Source organism: Anomaloglossus baeobatrachus, chromosome 1 (genome assembly GCF_048569485.1).
Source record: "Anomaloglossus baeobatrachus isolate aAnoBae1 chromosome 1, aAnoBae1.hap1, whole genome shotgun sequence".
Classification (NCBI taxonomy): domain Eukaryota; kingdom Metazoa; phylum Chordata; class Amphibia; order Anura; family Aromobatidae; genus Anomaloglossus; species Anomaloglossus baeobatrachus.
The window spans coordinates 864,248,213-864,257,766 of record NC_134353.1 but is presented as its reverse complement, the minus strand read 5'-3'; the positions used below and the strand labels follow the sequence as shown (position 1 = coordinate 864,257,766).

The 9,554-nt window shown below is 44.3% G+C and overlaps 1 long non-coding RNA gene across 1 annotated transcript; it reads left to right on the top strand.

The window, feature by feature from the left end:
* The first annotated feature begins 5,438 nt into the window (after positions 1–5,438).
* On the top strand, positions 5,439–8,968 carry LOC142301473 (uncharacterized). Its single transcript, XR_012752810.1, has 6 exons — positions 5,439–5,506; positions 6,846–6,953; positions 7,305–7,382; positions 7,952–8,059; positions 8,394–8,457; positions 8,563–8,968. It is a non-coding gene; the product is annotated as an uncharacterized LOC142301473 (long non-coding RNA).
* The last annotated feature ends 586 nt before the right edge of the window (positions 8,969–9,554 follow it).

Genomic DNA, 9,554 nt, shown 5'->3' with positions numbered 1-9,554 from the left:
AAGTGGAGAAAAAGTGGAGAAAAAGTGGAGAAAAAGTGGAGAAAAAGTGGAGATTAAGAGGAGAAAAAGTGGAGAAAAAAGTGGAGAAAAAGTGGAGAAAAAGTGGAGCATAAGTGGAGAAAAAGTGGAGAAAAAGTGGAGAAAAAGTGGAGCATAAGAGGAGAAAAAGTGGAGATTAAGAGGAGAAAAAGTGGAGAAAAAGTGGAGCATAAGAGGAGAAAAAGTGGAGAAAAAGTGGAGAAAAAGTGGAGAAAAAGTGGAGAAAAAAGTGGAGAAAAAGTGGAGAAAAAGTGGAGCATAAGAGGAGAAAAAGTGGAGAAAAAGTGGAGAAAAAGTGGAGCATAAGAGGAGAAAAAGTGGAGAAAAAGTGGAGCATAAGAGGAGAAAAAGTGGAGATTAAGAGGAGAAAAAGTGGAGAAAAAGTGGAGCATAAGAGGAGAAAAAGTGGAGAAAAAGTGGAGAAAAAGTGGAGAAAAAGTGGAGAAAAAGTGGAGCATAAGAGGAGAAAAAGTGGAGATTAAGAGGAGAAAAAGTGGAGAAAAAGTGGAGAAAAAGTGGAGAAAAAGTGGAGCATAAGAGGAGAAAAAGTGGAGAAAAAAGTGGAGAAAAAGTGGAGAAAAAGTGGAGAAAAAGTGGAGATTAAGAGGAGAAAAAGTGGAGCATAAGAGGAGAAAAAGTGGAGAAAAAAGTGGAGAAAAAGTGGAGAAAGTGGAGAAAAAAATGGAGAAAAAGTGGAGAAAAAGTGGAGAAAAAGTGGAGAATAAGAGGAGAAAAAGTGGAGAAAAAGTGGAGAAAAAGTGGAGAATAAGAGGAGAAAAAGTGGAGAATAAGTGGAGAAAAAAATGGAGAAAAAGTGGAGAAAAAGTGGAGATTAAGAGGAGAAAAAGTGGAGCATAAGAGGAGAAAAAGTGGAGAAAAAAGTGGAGAAAAAGTGGAGAAAAAGTGGAGAAAAAGTGGAGATTAAGAGGAGAAAAAGTGGAGCATAAGAGGAGAAAAAGTGGAGAAAAAAGTGGAGAAAAAGTGGAGAAAGTGGAGAAAAAAATGGAGAAAAAGTGGAGAAAAAGTGGAGAAAAAGTGGAGAATAAGAGGAGAAAAAGTGGAGAAAAAGTGGAGAAAAAGTGGAGAATAAGAGGAGAAAAAGTGGAGAATAAGTGGAGAAAAAAATGGAGAAAAAGTGGAGAAAAAGTGGAGAAAAAGTGGAGCATAAGAGGAGAAAAAGTGGAGAAAAAGTGGAGAAAAAGTGGAGAAAAAGTGGAGCATAAGAGGAGAAAAAGTGGAGAAAAAGTGGAGAAAAAGTGGAGAAAAAGTGGAGAAAAAGTGGAGATTAAGAGGAGAAAAAGTGGAGAAAAAAGTGGAGAAAAAGTGGAGAAAAAGTGGAGCATAAGTGGAGAAAAAGTGGAGAAAAAGTGGAGAAAAAGTGGAGCATAAGAGGAGAAAAAGTGGAGATTAAGAGGAGAAAAAGTGGAGAAAAAGTGGAGCATAAGAGGAGAAAAAGTGGAGAAAAAGTGGAGAAAAAGTGGAGAAAAAGTGGAGAAAAAAGTGGAGAAAAAGTGGAGAAAAAGTGGAGCATAAGAGGAGAAAAAGTGGAGAAAAAGTGGAGAAAAAGTGGAGCATAAGAGGAGAAAAAGTGGAGAAAAAGTGGAGCATAAGAGGAGAAAAAGTGGAGATTAAGAGGAGAAAAAGTGGAGAAAAAGTGGAGCATAAGAGGAGAAAAAGTGGAGAAAAAGTGGAGAAAAAGTGGAGAAAAAGTGGAGAAAAAGTGGAGCATAAGAGGAGAAAAAGTGGAGATTAAGAGGAGAAAAAGTGGAGAAAAAGTGGAGAAAAAGTGGAGAAAAAGTGGAGCATAAGAGGAGAAAAAGTGGAGAAAAAAGTGGAGAAAAAGTGGAGAAAAAGTGGAGAAAAAGTGGAGATTAAGAGGAGAAAAAGTGGAGCATAAGAGGAGAAAAAGTGGAGAAAAAAGTGGAGAAAAAGTGGAGAAAGTGGAGAAAAAAATGGAGAAAAAGTGGAGAAAAAGTGGAGAAAAAGTGGAGAATAAGAGGAGAAAAAGTGGAGAAAAAGTGGAGAAAAAGTGGAGAATAAGAGGAGAAAAAGTGGAGAATAAGTGGAGAAAAAAATGGAGAAAAAGTGGAGAAAAAGTGGAGAAAAAGTGGAGCATAAGAGGAGAAAAAGTGGAGAAAAAGTGGAGAAAAAGTGGAGAAAAAGTGGAGCATAAGAGGAGAAAAAGTGGAGAAAAAGTGGAGAAAAAGTGGAGCATAAGAGGAGAAAAAGTGGAGAAAAAGTGGAGAAAAAGTGGAGAAAAAAGTGGAGAAAAAGTGGAGAAAAAGTGGAGAAAAAGTGGAGAAAAAGTGGAGATTAAGAGGAGAAAAAGTGGAGAAAAAGTGGAGAAAAAGTGGAGCATAAGAGGAGAAAAAGTGGAGAAAAAGTGGAGAAAAAAGTGGAGAAAAAGTGGAGAAAAAGTGGAGAAAAAGTGGAGAAAAAGTGGAGATTAAGAGGAGAAAAAGTGGAGAAAAAGTGGAGAAAAAGTGGAGCATAAGAGGAGAAAAAGTGGAGAAAAAAGTGGAGAAAACGTGGAGAAAACGTGGAGAAAAAGTGGAGAAAAAGTGGAGAAAAAGTGGAGAAAAAGTGGAGCATAAGAGGAGAAAAAGTGGAGAAAAAAGTGGAGAAAACGTGGAGAAAAAGTGGAGAAAAAGTGGAGAAAAAGTGGAGCATAAGAGGAGAAAAAGTGGAGAAAAAAGTGGAGAAAAAGTGGAGAAAAAGTGGAGATTAAGAGGAGAAAAAGTGGAGCATAAGAGGAGAAAAAGTGGAGAAAAAAGTGGAGAAAAAGTGGAGAAAGTGGAGAAAAAAATGGAGAAAAAGTGGAGAAAAAGTGGAGAAAAAGTGGAGAAAAAGTGGAGAATAAGAGGAGAAAAAGTGGAGAAAAAGTGGAGAAAAAGTGGAGAATAAGAGGAGAAAAAGTGGAGAATAAGTGGAGAAAAAAATGGAGAAAAAGTGGAGAAAAAGTGGAGAGAAGGTGGAGAAAAAAATGGAGAAAAAGTGGAACACCCTTTGGTACCTTTCATGTGGCACTAAGGGGTGCTTAGCTTTGTATTTAGCCAAAAAAATGAAAAAAAAATGACATAGGGTTCCCCCTAGTTTTGTAGCCAGCTAGGGTAAAGCAGACGGCTGCAGCCTGCAGACCACAGCTGGCAACCTCACCTTGGCTGGTAATCCAAAACTGAGGGCACCCCACGCTGTTATTTTAAATTAAATAAATAATTAAAAAAAAAAACACGTAGGGGTCCCCCAAAATTGGATCACCAGCCAAGGTAAAGCAGACAGCTGGGGCCTGATATTCTCAGACTAGGGAGGTCCATGGTTATTGAAATCTCCCCAGCCTAAAAATAGCAGGCCGCAGCCGCCCCAGAAGTGGCGCATCCATTAGATGCGCCAATCCTGGTGCTTCGCCCCAGCTCATCCCGCGCCCTGGTGCGGTGGCAAACGGGGTAATATTTGGGGTTAATACCAGATGTGTAATGTCACCTGGCATCAAGCCCTGGGGTTGGTGAGGTCAGGCGTCTATCAGATACCCGACATCACCAACCCAGTCAGTAATAAAAAAGAAATAGACGACAAACACATTTTTATTTGAAAAAACACTCCCCAAAACATTCCCTCTTTAACCAATTTATTAGATTGAAAAACAAATCCAGGTCTGGTGTAATCCAAGGGGTTGCCATGACGATGCACACTGTCCCAGTCAATGAAGAGCAGGATGTTCCCCATTGGCTGGGAGAGCAGTGCAGTGACCTGAGCTAACATCAATGGGTCAGCCCAGGTCACTGCAGGGGGGTGACAAGTGCTGCTGTCAGTGAGGTACATTACCTGCGCTGATCTCCAGCACACTGACAGCCCCTGTCACTGAGGTCAATGACCGGCGCCTTCACATCAAGTATCGCGAGAGGTCCGTGACGTCACCGCCAGTGTCAGTCTCGGGTCGGAAGCGATAGGTGATGTGACAAGCGGCGGCCATGGAGGACAGTGACAGCGCTGAGGTCGGGATGGCGGGACTTCATCACCGCAGGTAAGCCGAGCGAGCGAGCGAGCGGGCGGGCGGGCGGGGGGGGGGGGGGGGGGGATGTGTGTGTGTGTGTTTGTGTATGTGTATGTATGTGTACATGCCGCGGGCAGGAGGGGGTGGAGCGAGCTGAGCGGGAAAGTGTGGGCTTCCTGCACGTAACTAAGATAAACATCGGGTTACTAACCAAAGCGCTTTGCTTGGATACCCGATGTTTATCTTGGTTACCAGCTTGTGGCAGGCTGCCAGCGATGGCTCCTGCACACTGTAGCTGTAAAAAGCCCTGCTTTTTGCTGCTAGAACCGTTCTCGAACGTATCTAGAACTATCGAGCTTTTAGCAAAAAGCTCGAGTTCTAGTTCGATCTCGAACAGCCCAAAAATCACTCGAGCCTAGAACTGGAGAACCACGAACCACGAACCGCGCTCAACTCTACCGAGGACATTCAGTCCGAGATGCTGCCACAGGCCAAAAGAGCCGCTACAGAAAACTTTTCGGATCTATATAGAGAAGGATCACCGGACCGGAAGACTCCACCAGTCAAGATGACTAATTTCAGGAGTCAGGAGGGCAACCTGTCTCCAGAGCAATTATTCATCCTTAGGGGCAAAGGCCCGGTGGGCAAGCTGGATGATGACATCATTAGCATTGCCCAGGAGCTGCTGCAGAATAAATTTGAGGGTTTTGATGGCCTGCAGCCCCTGGCTGTTCTTTTAGTGCCAGGGTGCAGCGTACTGAATAATGCCGTACAGATCCACTACGATGAGGAAAGGGTGCACTGGCTTACTACCTGCTTCAAAGATGGCAAAATCTTGGTGGCCGACAGCATCAATACTAGAAGACTGTCTCCATCCATCCGTCAGCAGATTATCAACATGTACAATGAAGTGGTCAAGGAGCCCCTAAAACATCTTAGCTTTCTTAATGTGGATCAACAGAAAAACGGCTATGACTGCGGGGTGTTTGCTACAGCGTTTGCCTACGAGTTTTTGGCAAATGGCGGTGAACCCACAGCTCAGTTCCAGCATGAGAAGATGAGAGCTCATCTACTATCCTGCCTGCAGAACGGCAGGATCAGTGAACTTCCAAAACAGGTCAGGAAATGACTCCATGTCTATAAGCGACATGTAGAGTCTATCAGAAATGGCTCCATGTCTATAAACGACATGTAGAGTCTATGACGGTCCAAAAGACCGCCCCGACCTTCAACCAGGCATAACCCTGGGCCCAGAGACAAGTCTGCATGGGTAAGTAACCATGGAATTTCCATTATGCTTCAATATAGTGAATGCAGAAATATGGTGGCTGGGGGGGGGGTTGCTGCTATTATTGGGGGCATCTGATCATCATTGTTTTTACTTTTATTAGAAAAAGAACACAAAGCGAGTAAATTTGCCATCTTGGAGGCCCAGAGATGGATGACAATGGACACCCTGAACAAACCCTAAATCACGTAAGTTCCTTCTTACAAGATTAATTATTTATAGGCTCATATCTTCTCATTGTATATAACTTTCCAGTAAAAGGGGATTTTTCCTTCATTATATACAATCAGTCCCAGATTCCTTTGCTGGGAACATATCAGGGACAATCAGAGGACAGGGGTCACATCAGGGGCAGAACTATATAACACCAGGATAGGGGCCATGTAATACCAGGATAGGGGCCATGTAATACCAGGATGGGAGCCATATAATACCAGGATGGGGGCCATGTAATACCAGGATGGGGGCCACGTAATACCAGGATGGGGGCCACGTAATACCAGGATGGGGGCCATGTAATACCAGGATGGGAGCCATATAATACCAGCATGGGGGCCATGTAATACCAGGATGGGGGCCATGTAATACCAGGATGGGGGCCACGTAATACCAGGATGGGGGTCATGTAATACCAGGATGGGGGCCATGTAATACCAGAATGGAAGCCATGAAATAATAGGATGAGGGCCATGAAACAATCGGAAAGGTCCACGTAATACTAGGATGGGGGGCATATAATACCAACATGGGGGCCATATCACACCAGGATGGGGCCAAGTAATACCAGGAGGGAGGCCATGTAATATCAGGATTGGGGCCATGCAATACCAGGATGGGGGCCATGCAATACCAGGATGGGGGCCATTTAATAACAGGATGTGGACACATATACAAAGATGGGGGACAAAGATACAAGCATGGGATGGGAAAGCTGATTGCTGAGGGAAAGAGGGTCTTTCCTTCCTCACCCAGCTTTCTATGCTCTGCTATACTTCTTTCTCTCAGAACCCAGCTTTCCATACTCTGCTATACATCTTTCTCTCAGAACCCATACTCTGCTATCATGGAAAACTCGGGTGCTGAGGGAAAGATGTATAGCAGAGAGAGCATGGAAAAGCTGGGTGATGAGGTACAGATATATATCAGAGCATGCGAAAGTTGGGTGCTAAAGGAAAGATGTATAATAGAGGATGGGAAAGCTGGGTTGAGAGGGAACGATGTATAACACAGCATAGGAAAACCAGGTGGGGAGGGAAAGATGCATAGTGGAACATAGGAAAGCTGGGGGGGGCAGGTCAATATTTTGCATCAGGGTCCATCAAACTGTAGTTACGCCACTGGGTCATATCAATGAAAAGACCTTAAACATCTCTGGTAGAATTAAAGCTGCGTTCTGAATGGTTGCTATATGTACAGACAGGTTTCCTGTCAGATATGTTTAAGCGTCTGTCTCATTGTATCCTCATTGTGTACTGATGTTCTGTCACTTTCTGTATAAATATATTTATGTGTTTTCTGTTTCACCAGAGTGTGTAATGGACAAAGCGAGGCGCAGAGTTCGACCCTCACCTGATCTCAGCAGTGACTCTCGACCAGAGATGGGTCACATCATGCGACCACAAAAGCTTATATAAGGTAAGATCATCAGTGTGTAATGTCATTAATGACAGGAGCTGATAATAACAGCGGCCATGACGCCACATTGTGCTGACATAGAGTAGTGAAGATCCTCCTGGAAGATGAGAGGAGATGTGATTATTAGTGTCCATTAATAACCTGCCTGCAGCCACCACTAGGGGGAGCTCCCATTCACCACAATGCACAGGCTCCACTGCTACCCCTAGTGGCACTCAGATTTTTGACCAGTGACACAGAGCAGAGAATTCCGAGCTGTTTATCAGAAAAACTGATCTCCAGCTCCGAAAAATATAGTATGAGATTAATCAATGCAGAATTATAAAGTGATGTCTGTTATTTTGTACACAGGGATGTGAACAAGAACAACTTCTAAGACGCGGCTATAATAAATGTCAGTGTGTCACCATGGACCCAAATATATTCCAGGTAAGAAGAATATAATAACTGGTAGAGAATGGAAGTAGGGAGAGTAGCCAACACTAGAGAGGAAAGAGAGCGGATTCAAAAGGATCTAGACACTCGAACAATGGGCCGAGGAGAATAGAATGGGGTTTACCAGGGACAAATGCAAAGTCCTACATCTGGGTAAAAGAAATGTAAAAAGCAAATATATTATGGGAGGAATAGAACTAGATGATGGCATAGGGGAAAGGACTGGGGCAAAATAGTGGATCCCAAATTCAACATGAATCTGGGATCTACAGTCCTTCATCAGGACTGGGAACATATCAGGGACAATCAGAGGACTGTGGTCACATCCATGTAAAGACACTAGGCCTCACTTATCAACACTGTCCAGAGCAACCAATCAGAGCTCAGCTTGCATACCTTAAACATCTCTGTTAGAATGAGAGCTGCGTTCTAATTGGTTGCTATGTGTAAGGACAGGTTTCCTGTCAGATATGTTGGAGCATCTATCTCCTTGTGTCCTTATTGTATACTGATGTTCTGTCACTTTCTGTATAAATATATTTATGTGTTTTCTGTTTCACTAGGGTCTGTAATGGACAAAGCGAGTCACAGAGTCTGACCCTTTCCTGGTCTCAGCGGTGACTCCCGACCAGAGACGGGTCACATCGAGCGACCACAAAACCTAACGTAAGGTAAGATCATCAGTGTGTGATGTATTTAATGACAGGAGCTGAGAATAACAGCGACCATGACGCCACATTGTGCTGACACAGAATAGTGAAGATTCTCCCGGAAGTCGAGAAGAGAAGTGAACATTAGTAATCTGCGTGCAGCCACCACTAGGGGAAGCTCCCATTCATCACATTGCACAGGCTCCACTGCTCCCCCTAGTGGTACCCAGATTTATGACCAGTGACAGAGAATTCGGAGCTGTGTATCAGAAAAACTGAGCTCCAGCTCCGAAAAATATAGTATGAGATTAATCAATGCAGAATTATAAAGCGTATTCTGTTATTTTGTACACAGGGGTGTGAACCAGAACAAGAACAACCCCCAAGACGCGGGACCCATGGACCCAAATATATTCCAGGTAAGATGAATATAATAACTGGTAGTGACCGGGAGTAAATCGTGTGCACCTCTCTGATGTGTAATATTCGGCTACTCCATGACCAGTTCTGTTTCTTCTTCCTAGAGATCACTGCTCCAGAGCGGGGGGTCAGCTATGCCCCACAATGAAGATGGGGTACGGCCAGGGAAGACGACTAAGACAAGTCAATGATGTGGCAGCTGCCATGTCAGGAGCAGATGACGCTCCTCAGTACAGGGAATATTCCAGGCTCAGTCTCTGTTCTCATTACTTTCCGCAGTCAGATGTAATCATAGAGTAAGTGACTCTTCTGCTGCGTCCACCATGATCGACGGCACATGCTGCCATTATCCAGCACATGGGCGGCACGGTGGCTCAGTGGTTAGCACTGCAGTCTTGCTAGGGTCCTGGGTTCAAATCCCACCAAGGACAACATCTGCAAGGAGTTTGTATGTTCTCCCCGTGTTTGCGTGGGTTTCCTCCGGGTTCTCCGGTTTCCTCCCACACTCCAAAGACATTACTGATAGGATGTAAAGCGCTGTGGAATTAATGGCGCTATATGAGTGAATAAATATTATTATTATTATAACTGGCCGTGTGTACGAGTCTCCTTCATCTGCATATTTAGTATGGAAGGTGGTGACTAGAGTTGAGCGCGGTTCGCGGTTCGAGGTTCTCCAGTTCTAAGCTCGAGTGATTTTGGGGGCTGTTCGAGATCGAACTAGAACTCGAGCTTTTTGCAAAAGCTCGATAGTTCTAGATACGTTCGAGAACGGTTCTAGCAGCAAAAAGCAGGGCTTTTTACAGCTACAGTGTGCAGGAGCCATCGCTGCCAGCCTGCCACAAGCTGGTAACCAAGATAAACATCGGGTATCCAACCAAAGCCCTTTGGTTAGTAACCCGATGTTTATCTTAGTTACGTGCAGGAAGCCCACACTTCCCCGCTCAGCTCGCTCCGCCCCCTCCTGCCCGCGGCATGTACACATACATACACACACACACACACACACACACACACACCCGCTCGGCTTACCTGCGGTGATGAAGTCCCGCCATCCCGACCTCAGCGCTGTCACTGTCCTCCATGGCCGCCGCTT